Source organism: Danio rerio, chromosome 19 (assembly GCF_049306965.1).
Source record: "Danio rerio strain Tuebingen ecotype United States chromosome 19, GRCz12tu, whole genome shotgun sequence".
Classification (NCBI taxonomy): Eukaryota; Metazoa; Chordata; class Actinopteri; order Cypriniformes; family Danionidae; genus Danio; species Danio rerio.
The window spans coordinates 1850001-1872620 of NC_133194.1; the positions used below are offsets into that span (position 1 = coordinate 1850001).

The following is a 22620-nucleotide window of genomic DNA, read 5'->3' on the forward strand; positions in this document are numbered from 1 at the left end:
ATGGGTGTTTCCCATTACTGGGTTGTGGCTGGAAGGGCATCCGCTGTGTAAAACATATGCTGGAATAGTTGGCGGTTCATTCCACTGTGGCGACCCCTGATAAATAAAGGACTAAGCCAAAAAGAAAATGAATGAATGAATGTCTTGGGATTTAATAAAATATTATAATTTGATGTTTGTATTTGATGTAACCTTCAGGTCTCATAGTATTTCTTAAAAATGTGAATAACAATTATTTTTATTAAAAAGCATTTTTTTTCATCAGAAAATGAGAGAAAATGAACAGAATAACAAACAGAATAACAAACATTATCATTTGTTGGAACTGAAATCCTACGATTACTCTAAAAAATGTATATACCATAAATGTCTGAAAACATGGCATCATTTCATTTTATGCAAAAATAAGAGCTTTAAATGACAAACTTTTTAAATATAAAACTTTGAATAAATTGAATCTGTTATTTACAAAAAGAAAAAGACAAAATGTGCATATATATATATATATATATATATATATATATATATATATATAATATATATTAATGAATATTAATGAATAAAATGTGAAAAATAATAAAGAACATTTATTTTTTAATTCATTACAATTTGTACATTTTTAGTTTAGTTTAACTCTGTTTTTTGCTGAAATATGTTAGTCAGAGAGCCACAGCATCAGATACACAGAATCAGACACACGTTTTCTTTCTCTCTGAATAAAACAATATAATTACATATTCATGCATTAAGGAAAAAACAACAACAGTACAGAGAATAAATAAATACACAATTTGTACATTATAATCTTTTTATAAACCTTCATAGTTGTAACCAATATATATATATATATATATATATATATATATATATATATATATATATATATATATATATATATATATATATATATATATATATATGTATGTATGAGTGTGTGTGTGTGTGTGTGTGTGTGTGTGTGTGTGTGTGTGTGTGTGTGTGTGTGTGTGTGTGTGTGTATACAAATAGGCTATATTATACATTTTCCTCCAGTTATTAAAAAGTAAACATCCGTTTGCCTGACGGACAATTGCATAAATTTACCACAAGATGGCGTCGATGCCTTCAAATATATATATATTTTTTTTTTGCTGAAGCCACTATGTTGCTTGGCAATAAAACAACCTATAATAATGTATTTTCATTAGTACAACTTCAGTGTACTAATCACTAAAAATAAACATTATTTTTTCAGACGTTTCATGTGTTTTTTTTCTTACATGAATATTCATTAGCAGAATGTACATTGTGCTTCCAAATACTATCAATTAGAAACAAATTTTAAAGATCTTAAATAGTTCATTTTCTAAGGACAACTTTTATATTGATGCCTATTTTAACGTTTAAACGTTTTGTATTAGTATATACACATATATATTTACATTAATTTACGCAAACCACACGACTACTTTTATTACTTCTGTAAAATTCTGTTCCTCTTTATGGAATTAAGATGCACGCTATCATCCTCAAACATGCTAACCATTTTGCTACACGCTAATTTAGCTTAAACGGTGAGACTGATATGATTAGCACTAGCTAGCTCATACTTCACCCCAATCACGAGACCTCAGGACAGGGACGTGAAACTGCACATGCTGGTTTTCCTCAGTTCTGGATATTCCTCTTAAATCAGCAGTTTAAGCTCAAACTGCAGCGTTAAAGCTCACCTCAGCAGCTGTTCCCGCCAAATGTGTAAGTTTACTCAGCGGTTTTGTCTCCACAAACTCCAGCTCTGTCTGAATAAAACACGTCAACACTTTTTGGGGGGAACTGTTTACTCTGAGATCTCCAGTGTACAGTAGATCATTGGTTTATTATTAATGCTGATAAAGTGATTCGCTGAGCTGTGCCCCCATCAATAAAAACACTATAGTAAATGTATATAGGGTAACTTATAACACATTTTCACACCTAGTAAACTGGTAGGCCTACTGGTTAAACTGGTTTCATTGTTTTCATTTACATTTTTATGTGTATGAGCACCACACAGAAGTCAATTAATATGAATTCGTCAGATATGCATGTTTTTAAATATAATTTTGAATATGAAATGCTGATTTTATATAACAAAACATCCCTCACTGGTGTGGAATTGGTATGTTTTTTTGTTTGTTTACACTTTATTTGGTAGCTATACTTGTTACAGTGTCACTTATTTAACTACTGATTAAATCGATTTAAATATATGGTTAAAGTTAGAATTAGTTGTGTTTTAGGTTAGCTGCGTTCATTTATGCATAATTATTACTATATAAAATGCAAACAGATGTATGCCAATACATCCAGTTGAAGTCAGAATTATTTTCAACTAAATTATTAGCCCCCCTATTTATTTTTACTCCGTTTTCTGTTTAACAGATATTTTTCAACACATTTCTAAACATCATAGTTTTAATACCTCATCTCTAATAACTGATTTATTTTATCTTTGCCATGATGACAGCAAATAATATTTTAAATTGATATTATTCAAGACACTTCTATACAGCTTAAAGTGACATTTAAAGGCTTAACTAGGTTAATTAGATTAACTAGGCAGGTTAGGGTAATTGGGCAAGTTATTGTGTAACGAGGGTTTGTTCTGTGGACTATCGAAAAATATATAGCTTAAAGGGGCTAATAATATTGTCTTTAAAATAGTGTTTAAAAAATTTAAAACTGCTTCAATTCTAGCTTAAATAAAACAAATAAGACTTTCTCCTGAAGAAAAAATATTATCAGACATACTGTGAAAATTTCCTTGCTCTGTTAAACATCATTTGAGAAATATTTGAAAAAGAGAAACAAATTCAAAGGGGGGGCTAATAATTTCAACTGTACACACACACACACACACACACACACACACACACACACACACACACACACACACACACACACACACACACACACACATATATATCTATATATATATATATGTATATATATATATATATATATATATATATATATATATATATATATATATATATATATATATATAAACGGACTCAAATTTTGACTTCAACTGTATATTGCATATGCAAATTAAATATATGACATACAAGTTCAAGTTTGGATTTTACACATAATTTGTCATATATTCAGTATATAAAACATATGTTATTGCAATAAAAGGCCATTAACATATGCTTTTAACCATTGGAATTACAAATATGTACATGTATGTTGAGGAATGAAAATTATATATATACAGCCATAATTTTAGACATTTATTTTGTGGAATGTCTAAGATAGACAACTTAATATATATTATTTTCCTCTCTATATTTTTGACAGCTGTTTTGCATACCAAACACTTCATAAATCGTGCTCAGTCTGCTAAATCTGTTCAATATATTATCACATTATAGTATATTTATTATATACGCTCTATTTCATCAGTCACAGTTTATTAAAATGCACAACAGTGTTCATTAATTGCTGGTAAACGAACTGTGCAAAGTCAGTCATTAAAAGCTATCAGAAATGACACCAGCCTACACTCGTCTGATTAATTACTGATGTAATCGATTGCTGTCTGTGGTTGTTGTTTTCAGGTTGAGGTTTGATGTAAGAACATAATGAGATGTTGACTGGACCTCCAGCAGAGGACGAGGACGGGATATTTCCAGACGGAGGTAAAGAGACACTCCTGAATCCTAATTGACATTCGCACACTGCATCTCGAGGATTAGTTGAGGAATAAGACATTCTGACACATCTAAAATAAAGCCGTGTGCCCTCTGATACAGGATCAGCCTCGCCCAGTCAAATCCACTGTGCTGGAAACAGGCCAGACTGGTCACGCTGGACACAGCTAAACCAAACACACCAGTGTTGCTACACTTGGTTCCATGCAAAGTGTCATTAGCTGTGCTTCCATCCATATTATTTTGTATGCAGTTTGGAATATTGTGTTTAAAAATGCTTAATGGAAATGCCAAGATGCAGATACATTTAGAAAATGTGCATTAACAACTTACGTGCACAACTGATCAGAATAAACTTTTATAAATAACGCTGGAAACGCTTTAACCGAAATAAACTCCAGCGTGTGCGTTAGTAAAGTGATGTGGTTTTTGACAGATAATGCTTAGGTTTAAATGTGTGTTTCAGGGACTTTGCATTAGTGGAGTTTGCAGCACATTGTAAAACATCTGAAGTGTTGTTTTGCTCATTTCTAAAATGCCTCAGCCGTCAGTCTGTCATCACAGTGCTTCAGTATTATTATTATTCTATTAATATTACCTTCAGAACTGTCTTGAGCATCTGTCTGCACTCCCAAAGAGCGTCTCACGCCTCCAAAAGCCAACACATTGCGTTCATTGCCTTCGCTCTTCGGGCCCTATCATACACCCTGCGCAATGTGGCGCAACGCATTTGTTGTTCGCTCGTTTCAGCTTGGCGCAAGAGTCGTTTTGGTGTTTTTCGCCACGCTGTTTAAATAGCAAATGCATTTGCGCTCATATTTGCGCCCATAGGCGTTCTGGTCTAAAAAGGAAGGCGTTCTGTGGCGCATTTCGGGCACGTTGCTATTTCTCTCGAGACTGTCATTCGCACCTGCTGTTCTCACGAAAATCCACCAGAGGCCGCTGTCGACTGACTGACTGACTGACTGAAAAGTCCTTGTAGAAGCCAGATTTTTACCACATTTTCAGATTTTACCACATTCTCGCCCTTTTATTTACTTGTTTATTTAGTTTTTTGGCTTTTGTTTTTGTCTTACCTGCTTTCTGGAACCAGTATCGAAACCCTTCGTCGTGGTCAACTCCTCTGTGCATCTCAACTGACGTACATGGCAAGCCACTGGGCAAACTGGTAATAGCTAGTAATATAACGGAGGTAAGCGATCAGCCAGTAAGCATGAAAAACAACGGCGTCATATCACCCCTTAGCATTCGTTTTAAAGACAAACAAATTGCAATCTCCAGAAATGTATACAGGGCTACATTTTCAGAGTCTGTCTTGCCAAATACACTTAATCATATGTACTCGTCAGATTCATTCATTCATTTTCTTGTCGGCTTAGTCCCTTTATTAATCCGGGGTCGCCACAGCAGACTGAACCGCCAACTTATCCAGCAAGTTTTTACGCAGCGGATGCCTTTCCAGCTGCAACCCATCTCTGGGAAACATCCACACACACATTCACACACACACTATGGACAATTTAGCCTACCCAATTCACCTGTACCGCATGTCTTTGGGCGAAACCGGAGCACCCGGTGGAAACCCTCACGAACGCAGGGAGAACATGCAAACTCCACACGGAAACGCCATCTGAGCCGAGGTTCGAACCAGCGACCCAGCGACCGTCTTGCTGTGAGGCGACAGCACTACCTACTGCGCCACTGCCTCACCCTACTCGTCAGATATTGTAGCATAATATGCCGTATAGTTGTAGAAAACTACATCATTGGGTCATTTGTTTATATAGTTGTTGTGTTAACTTGACAACCATAGGATTACCACAACAGATTTATCTCTTGACAGCTATCTAATACACCAAAATAAAGCATACGACTAAAATATGCTCACTAAATATGCTGTGGCATTCATTAAAGTTTTCTACGACACATTGTACTGTAATATGGTTTGAAAACACTGCAGTATGTACTATAAATGACCCATGTGGGCCGTGATTGGTCAAGCCTGTTTAATTGTTCCGGCTTGTGTGAAAGTGAAGGAAGAGAAACGGAGACTCCAGATAATCACACACTTCACACGGATGAACAATAGCGGTCTGGATGCGGGCCAGGACGCGAAACCCTCGCTCTCCCACCGCAGAGATGGACTGCGCAGAGTTTATCAACACAATGGTTTCCTGCGGCGGTGTGGAGTCTGAGAGCGGGCCGCGATCCCAGCGAGCAGCGGGTGTGTTTGTAGATGACCCGCTTTCCTGGCCCACAGACATCCATCAACCCTCCAATAATGCGCAATCTCTCTAGAGTATGCATTAAAATGGCTTGAGTTATTCTTCACACTCCGACAATAAACACAACAAGGGACTCTCGAGAGTAAACCGAGGCTCAGTTTAAGAGGTGTAAAAAAACAAAACAATGTGTGAAGTTTGTGTGCTGTTGGGGATGTTTTCAGCCACTCTGGGGTGATTTAGAGTCTTAATTTGGTCTCAAAAATATGATTAATTGCATTTACTAAATTTGTTTTCAGGTAACTAGTTGCAAACAGTTTATATGAGCTGGATTTAAGTAAAGAAATGAAGCTGCACTGCACAATCTCCCCAGAGTACGCATTAAAACGGCTTGATTTATTCTTCACACTCTGGCAATAAACACAACTGACTCTCGAGAGCAAACCGAGGCCCAGTTTGGGAGGTCGAAAAAAACAACAACTATGCTATATTTCAGTTATTTGGTGATGTTTAAACTGTACAGTAATGTTTTTTTTTTACCACATTTAATTCCATAATAACCACATTTTTTGATTGCAATGCCAGCAGATAATCATGCATTCTTGATTGTTGCTGGTTTTTTATTGTTGGGAAGAGGTACAATTTGTCATTTTTACTGTTGATCATCAGTTGCAGTGCCAAAAATAAAGCTTCTATATGGAGTATAGTGTGTGTGTGTGTGTGTGTGTGTGTGTAAGAGAGAGACCTTTGCACAAATATATTGATATGTCTGAGAAAATCGAAGCAGCTCAGCTTTCTTAAGTGTATTTCTGCACTCACACACTATAATCTGCTGTTTTACTTCACTGAACTTATATAAAAGCCAGACACTTTTTTTTTGCACAGGCCATCTAAAGGGTTCAATTTCATAATAGACATTTTATCTTATATATTATGTTATTTGTCTATTGCTATTTACTATGTATTAATATTATTTACTAACTAAGAATATTAATATTATGTTATATTTCAGTTCAATCACCAGCGATCTAGCCTGGGCAGATCATTGAAGAACTACAAATCTGTCATGGAACAGGACTTTAAATCCCATCATGCACCTCACACACACACACCAGTTCCAGTTCTCTCCCTGATTGCTTACACACAGCTGGAAACGAATCATAGAGTGATTACATATACTATATATGACTATACATTCACCTCTCACACACACACTCATTGCTGAGTCTTGTTGTATGTTTACCTGTTACATTGTGAAGCATTTTCTTTTATTTTCCAGTCTTAACGTGCCTTCAGATCCTTGCGGTGTTTCATTTATTCTGTTTGCCACCTGCAGTGACCTCTGCCTGTGACCACGACTACGCTATCCGCTTGTTAAGTAGTGACGTATGTAATTCTGTTTTCGGGTCCAAGCCACTACTCATTTGAAGAATTGAGAAAATATTTGTTTATGGCCACGAATTTCTTTATTTAACACATTAATATATAAAAATCATAGTGTACACATCAGTCTCTGGACTTGCTGCATCACAAAAACGAAAATAACATTATAATTTTAACAATTTACAAAAAAAAAAAAAAATCACTTTCTGGCCATCGGATATTAACCTTGGATATATATATATATATATTGTTGTAATGATTACCAGCGATCATTTCCCATATGATCGCTGGTTTACAATAGCAATAACCATGGACTACAAATCCGCCATTTCTGGACTACATATTCATACATGCACTCCGGTCACTCTCACACATGCTTCCTTATCTTCCTTACATTCACACCACCTTAGGATTGTCAGAGACTGATTAACACACACTATTTAAGCCACACATTCACCCCTTCAGAGTCTTGTTATCTGTCACAGTAGCATTACAACGCGTTTCCCAATCTTGTTATCTTGTGTACCGACCGTTAGCCTTGTTAGCCTCTTTGTCTTTGTCTTTGCCTGCCGCCTGCCTTTCTGACCTCTTGCCTGTATTCGACTGTGATTCTGGATTGTCCTCACACACCTGTTTGCACCTGTGTTGACCACCGCTTGCCTGACTGTGAATAAACCTGCATATTGGATCTTACCTCAGTTGTTGGTGTTACTCCCCGACGTTACAATTGTGATCGTGATTTTCGAAAGTATTACATCAATTTGTAAATGTTTATTGTTACTATTTCATGAGTCTCCCCATACAGTTTGATAGAGTGCTTGAACCCGGATGCCGCTTTGCGTGACATCACACCTAACAAGCGGATTGGATTACCCTCATGATTCCATTTGCTCCTGTTTGACCATCGCCTGCCTGACTAATCTCCGTTGTCATCCGAGTCCTAGTGTTACAGATATAATATTTATATAAAAAACTATATATAAATAATTTTACCAGTTTAGACTATTTTGACTTCATTCAGTTTTTATTTTAAATGTTCTGTATTCATTTGATATTTTTTATTATTGTTAAACAATTGTTTTAAATATTAATATTTTCAGTATAGTTTTTCATATTATTTTTTTATTATTGTTTTTACTATTATGAATATTTATTTGCATTCATAATTACATTTTATTTAATTTAATGTTTTAAGGTTTTATTTAATGTTTTATTTAATGTTTTAAGGTTTTATTTAATTTAATGTTTTATTTAATGTTTTAAGGTTACATCAATTTGGTTTAAAAGAAAAAAGAAACTCAAAAATCTGTATTAAATGTTTATTTTTCGGGTGAACTGCCCCTTTAAATTATACTGTACTTGAACAAGACATTTTTTTCCCTCTCCTACAAGGTATTCAGCAGTTTGTTGTTGACTCGAGCGTGTGAAGAGATCTTATTTCCAGACCTGTAGGAGACGGTGAATTCAGGAGGTTTGTTTGCTGACTGATATGTTGTATATATGTTATCTGCTGTCAGAGGTCACAGCCCAATAATAGTCTCCAGAATGGGCATTGACGTGCTGTTCTGGACGGAGATGGCGTGATTTAAGCAGCGATACGCTCAGACAGGAAGGCTTTTGTGAGATTTCCCACTGCTTGTTATTCTTATGGATGTATTATACCCAAAACGTTTGACTCTAAACGGTGCTGTCAGCTTCCCTTCTCATTGACTCATGAACACATGGTGGAGGACACCTCTGACCTGACGCTTTAACAATAACCCACAATATACAGTTGAAGTCAAGATTATTCGCCATCCTGTAAATTGTTTTTCCTTTTCCCAAATGATGTTGAACAGATTCAGGAATTTTTCACAGTATTTCTGGAGAAAGTCTTGTTTGTTTTATTTCGGCTAGAATAAAAGCAGTTTTTAATTTTATTAAACCCACTTTAAGGTCAATATTATTAGCCTCCTTAAGCAATTTTTGTTTTCCAGTGTTTACACAGTTTTTCCTATTGACTGTCAATTAAATGTAATGATTTCAACATGTTTAAAGGTAAAATAAGTATTTTATGCATGACATTATTTTGCTCACTTATCTTTCATGAAAGCATATATTACAAAAATAAGCTATTTCACTATATTTTCACCCTTTTAAATTAACATTCCCTATAGGATGCTTTGCAATAATATATTTGTGCATATACATCAGATTATTCAGCATACTAAAGCCAAAATTGGAACTAATCTAACACAAAAACTCACCACGGTTAAAAAATTAGTACACTTAAATCAATATGCTGGGGAAAAATACTAAACACGGGTTTCTCCAATCTTCTATTGTCCAGTTTTGGTGAGTCTGTGTGAATTGTAGCCTCAGTTTCCTGTTCTTAGCTGACAGGAGTGGCACCCGGTGTGCTCTTCTGCTGCTGTAGCCCATCCGCCTCAAGGTTGGCCGTGTTGTGTGTTCAGAGATGCTCTTCTGCAGAGCTCGGTTGTAACGAGTGCTTATTTGAGTTACTGTTGCCTTTCTATCAGCTGGAACCAGTCTGGCCATTCTCCTCTGACCTCTGGCCTCATCAACAAGGCATTTGCGCCCACAGAACTGCCGCTCACTGAATATTTCCTCTTTGTCAGACCATTCTCTGTAAAGCCTAGAGATGGTTGTGCATGAAAATCCCAGTAGATCAGCAGTTTCTGAAATACTCAGAGCAGCCCGTCTGGCAGCAACAATCATGCCACATTCAGAGTCACTTAAACCCCCTTTCTTCCCCATTCTAATGCTCACTTTGAACTTCAGCAGATCGTCTTGACCATGTCTACATGCCGAAATGCATTAAGTTGCTGCCATGTGATTGGCTGATTAAAATCTTGCGTTGACGAGCAGATGAACAGGTGTACCTAATACATACATACATACATATATATATATATATATATATATATATATATATATATATATATATATATATATATATATATATATATATATATATATATATAATTTTTTGTTTATTAAAGTTAACTGAAATCAATTTTAATATAACTATTATACCAAAACTGAAAAAAATTATAATATTAATATATAATAAATAATAATAAAGAACAAATAGTATAATATATATATATATATATATATATATATATATATATATATATATATATATATATATATATATATATATATATATATATATGACAACCCTAACAGTCTACTGATAATCTTATGAGAATTAGTTGGCTTGTAGATGCAATGTAACTTAATTTAACAAACGGACCCAAAAAAAATATAAATAAACATAAAGTGTGACCAAAATGATTGGTCATATTCACTGAGAAATGGATAAAATAGTTAATTTTCAAAAGGAGGGGGACTCATTTATGCTGAGCACTGTATTTGCATCCTACAATTTGAAACACACATGGCATGTGTATAAAGATTCCATATAGTGGCTGGCATGTGAATGAACATAACATACTAACATTGAATATGTTATTACAGGATTGTAGTGGGGAATTGTATTGATCACCTTTCATCATTATCATCATTACATCCTGTGTTTGACTGAAAATCCAAAGCCGTTCACAGCCGATGGGCCACACACTAGGGTCAAGCCCACCAGCCCACCAGAGGAATCTAGGACAGAGCTTTACTAAAGGCAGAATATTGATTGTGGTTGTTAAATATTCTGCTCTGTGACCTCACGAATAATCATAGTAGACTGTAATAAATATACTTAAATTAGCAGTTTTCCCTATTTTGTGATTTATGTTTTTATTTTTCCTCGCTTGTTTCTGCTTTTGAATTGAATTATGGGATCTTGAGCTCTTATCCAACAACGTTTACCCTTGAAAAGTTAGAAAAAGTGACATGTGTGATAGTTTTGCAGTGCTATACTGTCTGGGTTGGTGTTGTATATTATGCTATAGAAACCTTGTAATAAACTGACAGCAAATTTTCTGTCATTTTACAGACTCATTTCTCGATTTCTTTTTTCTTATATGTTATATTATTATTAAAATGTCAATAAAAGTCACTTTGTTAAACTGTAGAGTTGATTTTTTAACCTTAAAAGTGGACAGAGCAGAGATCAACATCTCATATTGCAATTCACAACAGTAAATAAATGGAAAATTAATAGGGAAACTGTTAATCAACCAATAACAAGTAGAACGAATCTAGATAATGTACTTTATTATATATAATATATATATATATATATATATATATATATATATATATATATATATATATATATATATATATATATAATATATAATATATATAATATATATATATTATAATATATATATATATAAGTGTGTGTGTTTGTGTGTGTGTGTGTGTTTGTGTGTGTGTGTGTGTGTGTGTGTAAGGAAAATATTAATACAGTATTATTTATTCTAGCTAGTTTTTAATTTTACTTTAGATTTTGTGATAATTTTACATGGTTTATTTTATTTTTAGTTATTTTGTTATTTACACATTTGTTATTTAAAAATTAATAATACTTAACGACTAATCACTTATATTAATATTACATTTATTTATTTTTTATTTTAGTATAATATTTTACATGTGTTTGTAGTTAAAATACATTTTAATAAACAAAAAAATAATTAGTTGTTCCAATTTATACATTTTAGACCTTTATTTATATATTTTAAAGTTTTGTTATTATATTTTACATTTTATTTCAGCTTTATCTTCATAAACAAAAATATTCTAATTACTTATAAGAGTATATTAAATTTATAAGTCTTCATTTACTTTTCTTCATTGTCAGTTTTAGGTTTAATCGTTTTCTAATGTGCTTTTTTCCTTTTTAGTGCTGTTAAATAATTTTAATAGTTTTGAATAATGCTATTTTCGCTAATGGTTTGCATATTTTTATATTCAAAATTATTTATTTCAATAACAAAATAGCATTATCAACATGCATATATAATGCGACATTTGCATATTTTTGATTGAATAGTACCATACAGCTCTCTTAGTAGCTATAATGTGTAGTACAAAAGCACACATACAACCCATTCACACAAATCTATGTATCTTCATAGCACTGGTGTCCAGCAGTCAGGTGGTTGCTGATGCCGTACCTTTAAATTCCAAACCCCGCCCACATATGCAAAACACGCTCCATATCCATCGGCGGAAGCGGCTCTCGTCTGTCACACAGATCCTGCCTTTAAAGGCGCATTATAACCGCGGCTGAAGAGCAGAGCAGAGCAGCAGCGCAACACAACAACAGCCGCTCTGACAGACAGAAATAAACACACTAACAGCAGCGCGCGGTGACGTCAGGGTGAGTCTGTTTACATTCGATACATTGTAGCGTTTGCGCTGCGGCGGCTTGTTTGATCTGCTGATTGATGCGTGCGCGCTGTCATCCTTCACATCTGATTCGTCATCATTCATCTGCACTGATGTCAGCAGCTGATTGGTCCCCTTATCACTGCGGTATCTTCCTTGGTTCGCGTCTTCGCGCTTCTTCCAATGGGATGCGCTACTTTCCATTAGCTACAATAATAAAGATGGAAGCTATTAAATGTTTGAATGGTGCAGATGATGTTGACATTGAGGTAAATGCGGCGTTATAATCGCACATTTAGGACATTCTCCTCAATAATATAATGTCAGAAAAGTGTTCCTTGCCAATTCCAAATAGGGAAATAATATTAATAGCAGTAAACATTGTTCATAGTCAATTAAATAGTGCTGATGTTGTTTTGAAGTCGTATTTCAGACCTAATATTCAAATGAGCGTGGTAAACAGTATTAAAATGAACAAATTTAAGAATGTAAGACAAACTTTACCTCAAATGATGTTGACAGAACTTGTATGATCAATAACATTGAGGTAAAGTTAATTCATGTAATGCTCCCTATATTGTTTACCATGAATATAATTTGAATATAATCGCATGCAAGAATGACTTCAAAGCATCAACACTATTTTATTGACTGTCAACAATGTTGTACTTTGATAATCATTGACTGCCAATATGATTTGCAAATACTTTACTGCAATATTATTAAGGAGAAAGTCATTTCCCTCTAATGCTACATGGATATTATTAAATGTTTGTGGTTTGTTGCTGGTGCAGCTCCAGTAGATGATGTTGACAGTTCCTGAATGATCCATAAGTTGTCTGTAATAGATCTTATGAGGATGACAGTGGTTTTTATATAGCTCCCGATTTAAACTCTGCTGGTTTCTTGAGGTCAGTGTCTAAATGTGAAGCTGCTGGTGGGCAGAGATGGATGTCTGTTACACAACTGTGTGCGTTTATAATATATATATATATATCAATATATATATATTGATTTTTGGTTCTATATTCAAAAACTGCAAAATATGCAATATATATTTGAATATACTTTAATATTTTTTTATATTTAAAACTCGGGTGATTATTATGCTGAACATGTATCTACAAGTTTCATACATATTTAATTTGTTATTAATAAGAAAACATTTGTATTATTTATTTATATAATTAATAAAAAATAGAAAAAGCATGCAGTTTTTTAATATTATGTGTATTTATATTATTATTAATATAATACATATTTCAGACTTATTAATAGTATGTTTATTAAATATTAATTAATATATTATTGATTTTTTATTGATTATTGATTTTTTTTAGCACACAAAATCCCTCTTTTACCCTCAATTTCAGGAGAAATATCTGTTGTCATGTTTAAACATTAAATATGATGGACTTTACTGTGTTAATACCATGCTTTAAGCATATTTATCAACATTATCCATCTGAATCCCTATTGCACAAACTCTCTGTTTTACCCTGAATTTTAAGAAATATCTGGCATCCTCTTTAAAAATATGATGGGTTTTACCATGGTAATATCATGCTTTAGATATGTTTTTCCATCTGAATATCTTTAGAAACAACATTATTGAGGTAAAGTTGGTTTTATGTTTGCACATTTATTCATTTTTGATCAAAGTGATGCCACATGACACACTCCCTATATTGTTCACCATGCTACTTTGACTATTCGGTGTGAAATCACATGCAAGTATGACTTTAAAACAACATTAGCACTATTTAATTGACTGTACTTTTGATAGTCATTTGCTGGTTATGTGATTTCCATATTTAGAATTTGCAAAGAATACCTTTCTGAAGTTATATTAATAAGGGGAAAGTCTGAATGTGTGAATATAAAGCCAACTTTACTACGATCTGTTCACTTTGAATTGCACAAACTCGCTCTTTTACCCTGAATTTCAGGAGAAACATCTGCATCCTCTTTAAACATTATGACATATAATGCACTTTACCATGGTAATACCATGCTTTAAGCATGTTTATGAATATTATCCATCTCTTAAGATGCATTGCTTTTTTAATAAATTATTATTCAGAATATCACTATAAATAATAACGTGTGCTTTTTCATTTATTAATTCATTAATAATTTTTCATTTCATTAATCATGCAAACAAACACAGAAATCGGATGTTTTTCTGGGATTTATGGTCACACACACACTCCCAAAACAGCAAATTAAATAGTGCTCTGATGAAAAGTGCTGCTTTTGAAGGGGTTGCCGCTTTTGCATCTGTTTATTTGAATATGCAAATATGATATGAAGGCCAGTGTTCAGACTGGGCTGACGAGGCTGTTTCTGTTTGAGGAGCTTTATGACGGTGTGTTTGCGAGCCGCTTTCAGTCTTCTCATTCAGAACGCATTGAAATGCAAAGTGTGTGTGTTTGTTTGTGTGTGTTTTTGTTTGTGTGTGAGTTTTATGTGCATATGTTTTGTGTGTGTGTGTGTGTGTGTGTTGGGTTACTGCAGACTCCATGTGTTTGACTGACCCCTGTCTGTTCGTCTCTGCAGGTTCTCAGCCGCGTGTGTGTGTGTGTGTGGACAGAAGACACGTCGCTGCGCTCGTATGCAGTCTGACTGGATATTTATGAAGCTTTCAACGCCTTTTGGTGAGTCACACACAGTTTTTCTGCTGATAATTGCTCGGCTCTTGATGCTGATATCGTGTTTTCCAAAAATAAGACGTGAAGCCTGCATGTTACTATTTTTGTGCTGTTGGAGGGAGCCGCTCCACATTTATTCATTTTTATTTCATAATCGTCTTTGACTGCAATGCAGCAAAAATAATGTCCCTGTCTGATCTGTCTTAGTCAAACACAACATTAAACTCTGTGTTTCTATTAAGCCTCAGTTTCAAGGAGTTAACCTGCAAACTATTTAAAGAAGGAGATAGCAGCTACACGAAACATTGATTTATGTTTAAAATCAGGGCACCACGGTAACTCAGTGGCTAGCAGTGTCACTGAAGGTCGCTGGTTCGAGTCTTGGCTGGGTCAGTTGGTGTTTCTGTATGGAGTTTGCATGTTCTCCCTGTGTTGGCGTGGGTTTCCTCCGAGTGCTCTGGTTTCCCCCACAGTACAAACATATGCGCTATTGGGGAATTGAGGAACTAAATAAGCCGTAGTGTATGAGTGTGTGTGTGTGATTGTGTGTATGGGTGTTTCCCTGTACTGGGTTGGCATCCGCTGCATGAAACATATGCTGTAATAGTTGGCGGTTCGTTCCGCTGTGTCGACCTCTGATGAATAAGGTACTAAGCCGAAGAAAAATTAATGCAGTTGACTTTGTCCTTATTATATTTATATATTTTTTTCTGATCTTTATTTGAATTGTAATACAAATATGGATTAAATTAGTATTTGTTTATTAAAAATGTTGTGAATATAGGATTTATATATATATATATATATATATATATATATATATATATATATATATATATATATATATATATATATATATATATATATTGATTTTTGGTTCTATATTTAAATACTGCAAAATATGCAATATATATTTGAATATACTTTAATATTTACTTTATATTTAAAACTCGGGTAATGATAATGCTGAACATGTATCTACAAGTTTTATACATATTTAATTTGTTATTAATAAGAAAACATTTGTATTATTTATTCATATAATTGATAAAAAAGCATGCAGTTTTTTCATATTCTGTGTATTTATATTATTATTAATAATATACATATTTCAGACTTATTAATAGTGTGTTTATTATATATTAATTAATATATTATTGATTTTTTTTATAAATATATGTATTATTTTTGGCGACACGGTGGCTCAGCGGTTAGCACTGTGGCCTGACAGCAAGAAGGTCACTGGTTCGAGTCCTGGATGGGTCAGTTGGTGTTTCTGTGTGGAGTTTGCATGTTCTCCCATGTTGGTGTGGGTTTCCACCAGGTGCTCCGGTTTCCCCACAGTCCAAACACATGCGCTATAGGGGAATTGATTAACTAAATTGGCTGTAGTGTATACGTGTGAATGGCTGTTTCTTATGCTGGAATAGTTGGTGATTCATTCCACTGTGGCGACCCCTGATGAATAAAGGAAAAGGGATGAATGAATGAAACAAAACTGGACAAATGTAATGAGGTTTTCATTGGGTGAAAAGATTCATAACTTGTTTTATAAATCTGAGATTAGGAGATTATTTACAGTACTAGTAGTTTTTACCGCTGTAAAGCTCCGTCTGTTCACATCTCCATCTGGACCACAGACACACACTGCAAAAAAATGCTTTCATTACTTCGAGTTTCAGTCTTGTCTCTAGTCCTAATATGTAAAACCTTTTAAATCAAGAAGCATTTCCAAGACAAGCAAAACATGTTGTCTTGTTTTCATAAATAACATGTTAAAATTAAGAATCTTTCTCACAGTGTGAAGGTTTCATAGATCATAAATCTTCATGTTACATCAGTGTCAATAAGAAAAAGTGTATGGAATTCATTTGTGACAGAATTGTCTTTTTTTTTTTTTTTGGTCAATATCTCTGTCTGCTTTCCCTGAGATGGGAAGGGCATCCGCTGCGTATAAACTTGCTAGATAAGTTGGCGGTTCATTCTGCTGTGGCGACCCCAGATTAATAAAGGGACTAAGCCGACAAGAAAATGAATGAATGTCTGTCTGCGGGCGGCATGGTGGCTCATTGGCTCAGCACTGTCGCCTCATAGCAAGAAAGTTGCTAGTTTGAGTCCCGGCTGGGTCAGCTGGCGTTTCTGTGTGGAGTTTGCATGTTCTCCCCGTGTTGGTGTGGGTTTCCTCCGGGTGCTCCGGTTTCCCCCACAGTCCAAACACATGCGCTATAAGCTAATTTGGCCATAGTGTATGGATGTGTGTGTGAATGTGAGAGTGTACGGGTGTTTTCCAGTACTGGGTTGTAGCTGGAAGGGCATCTGCTGTGTAAAACATATGCTGGAATAGTTGGTGGTTCATTCCGCTGTGGAGACCCCAGATGAATAAAGTGTGTTGCATAAAGCAGTCGACTTATCTTTGGCACTAATGGATCCTCATATTTATAATGTGTTCAATAAATAACTGTTAAGGAACATCATTCTTCTAATCAACTCATTAAAAACTCCTTAAAAAGCTTAACGGCACAGTGGAAAGCTGTGAAATGTAATGTAATGGACAAAACTGTGTACTACGCATTTAGTTATCTATTTATTAATTAATTGTATTGTTTTAATTTGACTATGTTATGTATTTATTGTCACCTTTTTAATTATTTGTTTGATCCCTGATGTTTCAGAATATTTTTATTCTTCATATATTTGCTCTAAAGATCAAACTGAATTTAATAAATATATATTTTCGGAATATATAAACTTATTAAAATAGAAATATAAGTCAGCAGAGTCCAGTCAGCATTCATAACCTTTCTTCAGAAGCTGGTGAGTTGTGTTTCAGTGAGGCTGTAATGCTGAATGCAGTGTGTTCTTGCTCTCTGGACAGTAAGGACAGTAGCGCAGTGCTTGGGTGACTGTTGCATAAGATCTTTATTTAGTAAAAGCCTCTCAACACAGGGAACTTTTCACTCCAGGAGTGACGCTCTGAAGCTCTGCGGTTTCATCCTCACATGCTCTAGTATTACAGCGCTGTTCACTGAGGCACCATACAGTGGAAAAATAGATCACATTTTTCAGTAAAGTCATGCTAGACACAATATGTGTCTGTCTGTCTGTCATTTGTCTGTTGGTCGTTCGTCTGTCTGTCTGTATGTCTGTCATTGGTTCATTTGTTCATCTGTCGTTCATTCTTCTGTCTGTTTTTTTGTTAGTTTGTTCGTTCGTTCATCTGTCTGTCATTCGTTTGTTCGTTTGTCTGTCTGTTGTTTGTCTGTCTGTCGTTTGTTCGTTTGTCATTCATTCGTCAGTCTGTCTGTCATTTGTTCGTCTGTCATTCATTTATCTGTCTGTCTGTTGTTTGTTTGTGTGTCTGTCGTACGTTTGTTCATTCGTCTGTCTGTCTGTCTGTCGTTCGTCTGTCTGTCTGTCGTTCGTCTGTATGTCTGTCATTCGTGCGTTTGTATGTCTGTATGTCTGTCATTCATGCATCTGTCTGTCCGTCATTTGTCTCTCTGTCATTCGTCTGTATGTCTGTCAGTCGTTCATCTGTCTGTTGTTCGTTCGTGTGTCTGTTGTTCGGTCGTTCGTCTGTCTGTTGTTCGCTTGTCTGGCTGTTGTTTGTTCGTTTGTCATTTATTCGTCTGTCTTTCGTTTGTTCGTATGTCATTCATTTGTCTGTCTGTTGTTTGTTCGTGTCTGTCGTTCATTTGTTCATACGTCTGTCTGTCTTTCGTTCGTCTGTCTGTCTCTCATTCGTCTGTATTTCTGTCATTCGTGCATCTGTCTGTCTGTCATTCGTCTGTATGTCTGTCATTCATGCATCTGTCTGTCTGTCATTTGTCTGTCTGTCATTCGTCTGTATGTCTGTCAGTCGTTCATCTGTCTGTTGTTCGTTCGTATGTCTGTTGTTCATTCGTTTGTCTGTCTGTCGTTCGTCTGTCTGTTGTTCGCTTGTCTGGCTGTTGTTTGTTCGTTTGTCATTCATTCGTCTGTCTTTCATTTGTTCGTATGTCATTCATTTGTCTGTCTGTTGTTTGTTCGTGTGTCTGTCGTTCATTTGTTCATACGTCTGTCTGTCTTTCGTTCGTCTGTCTGTCTGTCATTCGTCTGTATGTCTGTCAGTCGTTTATCTGTCTGTTGTTCGTTCGTCTGTCTGTTGTTCGTCTGTCTGTCTGTCATTCGTCTATATGTCTGTCAGTCGTTCATCTGTCTGTTGTTCGTTCGTCTGTATGTTGTTCGTCTGTCTGTCTGTTGTTCGTTTGTCTGACATTCCTTCGTTCTTTCATCTGTCTGTTCAACTGTCTGTCTGTCGTTTGTCTGTCTGTCTGTCGTTCGTCTGTTCATCATCCGTCTGTCTCTCAGTCATCTGTCCATCGTTCGTTTGTTTGTCTGTCTGTCTGTCGTTCCATTCATCCAAGTAAGTTTTATTTATTTTAGTTTAGCTGAAATAAAAAGTAAAAACTGCTAAGGTCAATATTATTAGCCAATATTATAAGATATTAAAACTTAAAGTTAATTTATGTTTAAAATCAACACAGAACAAATAACATAAAACAAATTAAGCTAAAATTATTTCTCAACTGCATCAGATTTGATCTGATGAGGAAACTAAACTATTTGACATGTTGTCAGTTTATTCATTCAATTTCATACGAGTTCAGTCGTGTGAAAATGTGAATTTTTATTTTTTTTAAAAGGAGGTGTGGCAACAAAAAACCCGCCCCTAAACCGACATTGGGGAAGGAGCGAATCATACTAAAATGTATGAATAAGCTTGTACAAATGCATGCTAATTAGCCACAAAATCAGAAAGTGTTTCTTCTAGATAGTGTTCGTTTTTTTCTGTGTATTTTTCTATAATGTTTAGTAACAAATCAACTTAAAATGTAATGCATGAATGAGATTGTACAAATTAGCAACAAAATCAAATACTGTTGCTCATATATGGCGTCTGATTTTTTCAGTGGATTTTCTATGATGTTTACAGGAGTATGACTCTCCTTCAGTGCTACAGTTTTAGTCCTCGCTCTATTATTATGTTTCCTTTTTTAACCTCTCCTCCTATTTCTTCGTGCGCTGGTCGTGAGGTGATAATAGAGGTGACGGACACAGATGTTACACCAGCCAATCTGCTGAGATTCCCCAGAGAACATGTTTCAACTCCCTAGATGTTAATGCATTTAAAAGCCTTTCATTTGTCCTTCACTTAAGCTCCGGTCACAGTTAAACATACGCTGTACAGACCTGTATGTGACACTCAAGGCTCACAGAGGGCTTTTAAAGGTGCTGCATTATTATTACACCCCTTTTTACAAGCTGTAAAATAACACTGTGTCATCCCTAGAGTGTGAATGTGAAGTTTCAGCTCAGATATTGTTTAATATATGTCTGTAAACTGACTCTTTTAGGCTTTGATACTAATTGTGTTGTTTTGATGACTGTAGCTTTAAATGCAAATGAGATTGTGGTATTTTTAAGAAGAGGGCGGTGCTATGAATGTCTATGTGTCAGCATAGTGGCAGATTCAAAAACAAGACTAACGTCCTATGTCTATGAGGGAGAAATGATCACTAGTGGGCGGGGCTTTCCCCCTCTGATGACATCATATAAAGGGAGAATGTCAATCAAAGTGTTTCTGCAGACTGTTTTAGCCAAGTCTGATTATAAATAATAGAATAATACATGTTTACTGTTAGAAGCTGGAGATATTCACACACTGCTGACACACAACTGTGATTAAACCCCTTTTAATAGTGATTTCTGCATAATAGGTGGCCTTTAAAGTATTGACTGTTTTATTGCACGTGACCAACCTGAAATGAAACTTAAATCTAGAATTTGTTTGCAGGGTTTAACGCTAAGGATTTTTTTGACTAGCTCGCTCGAACCAGTGGTTTAGATTTTTACTTGCCCTGCCAAAATTTTCACTGGTACCACCAAAAAATACAAATAAAAAAAAATAGCTGCATTACTAGCTATTTCTTAGCCGCATAAGTTAAATAATTATTTAATAATTAAAAAATGTGTCAAAAATAACATCTGTGAAATTAGAATTGTTATATTTTAAAAATGTTAATGAATGTTTTTTAATGTATTAATAAATTCAAAGTGTTATGGATACAAAAAGAGCAATGGAAAATGTGCAGGTATTTTATTGCAATTGATTTATCAAACTGTGCAAAACTTCGCTTCATTTATTCGGACATGTCATACCAAGGGATTTATTTGTGCCGGAACATGCCGGATCCAAATCCAGCACCTCATTTTACCAATCCCCCTCCTCACCCGCCCTCCTTCCCCATCGCTGTTCACTTTTTAATTTGCTCCGCGACTCCTAACCCTCTTCACTGTCGCAGGCAAATTAACCCCAATCTGGCCAGTAACGATCTTGTCTACTGTCCCGAGCGTCCCTCACAGTGGCCTCGGGACATTGGGCAGTCCTTATTGATAAGCCCTGGTTTGTCTGAGAGAGCCTGATTGATTTATATGTTGTCTGGAAAATCCAAGGAATGTGACGTTTTCCTGACACTGCAGGATGTTCTGCATGCTTTCTGACTACTTCAGCAATTCAGTTCATCTCCTAGAACAGGGGTGGCCAATCCTGTTCCTGGAGATCTACCTTCCTGCAGATTTCAGTTGCAACCCTTATCAAACACACCTGTCTGTAATTATCAAGTGGATTTCAGGTCCTAATTAATTGGTTCAGGTGGGTTTGATCAGGGCAGGAGCTAAACTGTACAGGAAGGTAGATCTCCAGGAGCAGGATTGAGCACCCCTGTCCTAGAACCTGCTTTAGTAGTTTCATTAGTTGTGAGTTTGTGTTTCCTCTCGGCTTGGATAACTGGTTTCACAAGCCAAGAAGAAATTTTAATTAGACGTAAATTGTCGTTTGTTTCCTCATGTTTGTGATGCTCTCATTTATTAGAAACAATCCTGCTTTATCTGTGCTCACTTATGAGTGAGGTATTCTCACTTATTTACTTATTTATTTTTATTTGTAATTATTTATATATTTGTTTGTTTGTATTTATTTGTTAAATTTTGTATTTATTTAATTTATTTATTTATTTATTTATTTATTTATTTATTTATTTATTTGTTTGTTTGTTTATTTATTTATTTATTTATTTATTTATTATATTTCTTATTTATTTCTTATTTATTTATTTTTATTTATTATTATTTACTTATTTGTATTTATTATATGTTTGTTTTTATTATTATTTACTTATTTAATTATTTAAATATTAGTGTTTTTGTTAAATTGTTTTATATTTATTTATTTATTTATTTATATTTATTTTTATTTATTTATTCATTTAGTTGAATAAAAAAAAAAAAAAAATTGAGGTATTCATAATATCATTCATTCAATGTCCTTCAGCTTAGTCCCTTTATTCATCT

At 34.7% G+C, this 22620-nt stretch overlaps 1 protein-coding gene and 2 long non-coding RNA genes across 3 annotated transcripts in view; 1 reads left to right on the forward strand and 2 right to left on the reverse strand.

Annotated features, from left to right (window-relative positions):
* LOC141378962 (uncharacterized) overlaps positions 1-1758 on the reverse strand; it is a 12290-nt gene extending 10532 nt beyond the window's left edge. Inside the window, exon 1 of the long non-coding RNA XR_012394801.1 lies at positions 1595-1758. This is a non-coding gene — a long non-coding RNA (uncharacterized lncRNA). The remainder of the gene's footprint in view (positions 1-1594) is intronic.
* A 10676-nt stretch (positions 1759-12434) lies between these two features.
* Positions 12435-22620, forward strand: part of slc45a4a (solute carrier family 45 member 4a) — a 63787-nt gene continuing 53601 nt past the window's right edge. Inside the window, exons 1-2 of the mRNA XM_073931342.1 lie at positions 12435-12569; positions 15137-15234. The gene's annotated coding sequence lies outside the window, so the exon portion shown is untranslated. The remainder of the gene's footprint in view (positions 12570-15136; positions 15235-22620) is intronic.
* On the reverse strand, positions 15127-21154 carry LOC141378958 (uncharacterized). Its single transcript, XR_012394795.1, has 3 exons — positions 19781-21154; positions 16685-19456; positions 15127-15861 (listed from the first exon to the last, which is right to left on the reverse strand). It is a non-coding gene; the product is annotated as an uncharacterized lncRNA (long non-coding RNA).